The sequence below is a fragment of the Phasianus colchicus genome, chromosome 18 (genome assembly GCF_987193195.1).
Source record: "Phasianus colchicus chromosome 18, bPhaCol1.hap1.1, whole genome shotgun sequence".
NCBI lineage: Eukaryota > Metazoa > Chordata > Aves > Galliformes > Phasianidae > Phasianus > Phasianus colchicus.
The window spans coordinates 6,626,246-6,629,577 of record NC_143453.1 but is presented as its reverse complement, the minus strand read 5'-3'; positions in this window follow the sequence as shown (position 1 = coordinate 6,629,577).

Here is a 3,332-nt window from a genome sequence, read left to right as displayed (position 1 = left end):
ATCATCCCAAAGCTCAGGGATGCTCCCAAAGCTCAAGGATGTTCCCAAAGCCAGTGGATGCTCCCAAAGCTCAGGGATGCTCCCAAAGTCCAGTTGTTTCCAAAGTCCATGGATGACCCCAAAGCCCACGGATGATCCCAAAGACCATGGATAATCCCAAAGCTCAGGGTGCTCTCAGAGCCCAGGGGTGCCTCTGCAGCTCAGAGGGTTTCCCAGCAGTGCCATCACATCCTGTGGTGCCCCGCACCACCAAGGGCCCTTTGTCTCACCCTCTCCAAGTCGCCATCTTTTTTTTCTCCTCTTTTTTTTCCCCCCTGCGTTCCTCATTAAAGAAGACTACAGATTTCCCAGCCTGTCTCCTGGTTTTATATTGAAAAGGCTAAATGATATGCTGACACCTTAATTATACCCTATTGTCACAATGTAGCATGGAAATGGCGTGAGTGATATGAGAAGAATGGGTGGCAGCGTGCGTGGCAGCTCCTTTGATTCACAATGGCAGGTTGGAAGTGACACAAATGGGGGCTCACCCCCACACGTGGCATCTGCATCCTCACTGCCCGACCACACTCAGAGCTCCATGTGCATGGGGATGGATGTTCTGGGGACGGGACAGATGGCAGAGGGTTGTGCGCATCCAATGGTGATGCCTCAGCGGTGGCACGGGGACATTACAGTGGCACATGGCAGACCCCATCCATTCACCCATCCCCAAACCTGCCCAGGCTAGAGGAAGAAACAGCCCCGAAGTGTTTTCCATTAACAAAATGTTACCTTTAAAAGTGACACGATGCAGGAGTGACACATCAAACCCAGCCAGACGGATCGCCCAACTGAGAGGCGCTTTTCCATATGCATTCAGTGAATGCATTTGTTTTTGAAAATTAAGTCTCTGGGGAGAGCAGGCTTGGAGAGGGAAGCTTGTTCAAACAATTGTAAAATGGTTTTGTACAATAAACAGAAAAGTAGTCATTTCAGAGGCACTTCTCAGTGTGACAGGATAGGATTTCAGAGCCGACGTGTGACGCACAACAGTGGCACGCTGCATCGCAGGCACTGCAGGGCTGGTGGCTTCCCTGGCTCCTGTGCTGCGTCTCCATGTCCCATCTCTGTGTCCCATCCCTGTGTCCGATCCCCATGTCTCATCCCTGTGTCTCATCCTTGTGTTCCATCCCCTCTCATCCCCATGTCATATTCCCACATCCCATCTCCATGTCCCATCCCTGTGTCACATCCTCTTGTCCCATCCCTGTTTCCTATCCCCCTCACGTTCCCTGTTCCATCCTTGTGTCCCACCCACATATTCCATCCCCATGTCCCATCCCCATGCTCCAGTTCCATGTCCCATTCTTTTGTCCTATCCTCATGTCCCATCCCTGTGTCCCATTCCTGTGTCCCAGCTGCATGTCCCTGCCCTACATCCTGGCCCCATGTCCCGGCCCTGCAGATGTCAGTAGCTCAAGTTGGTCACTGCAGAGCAAAGCAGAGATACGTGTCTCAGCTCGATGTGCCATGCCATGCTGCACCATGCCATGCCATGCCGTGCCATACTGTGGGTGCCCAGGCCTGGCAGGGCACTGGCTGCAGGCCTGGATGAGTTTCAGGTGAGTAAAGAGCCAGGAGCCAATTTACATGCAAATGTCCTTATTAATCAAGGACAAGAGGAGGAATGAGCAAAAAAACACCAAATACAAGGGCAGAGTGTTTTTTACACCGGATGCTTTTCAAAGTTGTTAATGAGGCATCAGCAGCTCTTTTCATATCCCAATGATTTGCTGTCTGAATTCCTTAAGGATTCTCTCCCTCCCAGCCCCAGTGCCTCCCCTTCCCTCAGCCTGGCCAGCATCCCAGCAGCTGCAGGGAATCCAGAGCAGCAATGGGATGAAATGAGAGTGATAAACCACACTGCTCTGCTGTGGTGAGCATGCACCTGACCCCGCTCCAAGCCCCTCAGTGGGATCCATCATCCCGAGAGCAGAACAAGGACATGGATGGCACTGGGATGCTCAGGGGTATCAAGAACCTTGGGATGGATGCTCCGGGATATCAATGACAATGGGATGCTCAGGATCATTGATGGCACTGGGATACTCAGGGACATTGGTAACACTGGGATGCTCAGAGACACTGATGGCATTGGGCTGTTGATCTGGTATTTCACACAAAAGCCCCAGGACCACCCCAGGTCTGCCAGGTCCCCCCGCCCAGCCCCACTGATGCACTGCAGAGCCAGAATTCAAAACCACTCCCAAAACACAAAACCAGTCAAAATAAAATAGACTCGTTACAGTGAAACCAACCTGAACAAACAAACCCTGCCACGATTCAATTAATGAAGCGGTTAAGCATATCATATCGTTAAGCAAAGCAATGCAGTCTTTTGATGTGCTAATCACGCTTGTGCCAGGCAAAAAGAACTGAAAAGGAATAAATCCAGGGGTCCCACACAGAGTAGGGGCAGCACCGGTGCCCCCAACCCATATAGGGTCCCTGGGGTGGCTGCATCCCCCATGGCACAGCACTGCTGCCGGCCCCAGAGCGTACCATGGCCACTGCAGATAGTGCCATAAATCACAGTGACACCTCCTCTTGATAGGACAGTGACGATGACAGGGGCTATTTATCTGTGTGTCACCAGAGGGGAGGAATGGGGAGATACTGAGGGGGCTTTGGGGCTGGGAGTGGGGCTTTGCCCTGGAAGCAGTGGTGATCCCAATGGGACCAATGGGGATCTCAGTGGGGCCAATGGGGATCCCAGTGGGGTCAGTGGGGATCTACCCAAGGATGCAAAGGGAATCCCACTGGAGTCAATGGGGATCTCAAAGGGGCCAATAGGGATCCCAGTGGGGTTAGTGGGGATCTCAGTGGGGCCACTGGGTCTCCCAATAAGGCCAATGGGGATCCCAACGGGTTCAATGGGAATTTCAATGGGGCCAATGGGAGCAGCAAAGCAAAAAAGGGCTGTGACCCACGGCACTGGGAAATTGCCACCAAAGCCAACAGAAAGTTGGTTCACACAATTCCCCGCCACAAACTGTCTCCCCAAATGAATGTGAAAGTGTCTCTGAATCAATTCATTGGTTTTATCAGGGGCCCAAGGTAAAGGTTAATGGCACTCCGATGGATCCCATCTGAATTGTAAATCCTTTCGGAAGGGCTGGAGGAGTGCTGCGCAGCCATTGTGCAGCCTGACTTCGCGTAGAAATTGAATAATTGATGTAATTTGAATAACACTAGGATTTGTAATGATATTGAAATGTAAAGATAAAAAGGAATGTAATCAAAAGCTGATAGCAAACAGTTGTTAATATGCACTTTGGGGCGTTGCGAGG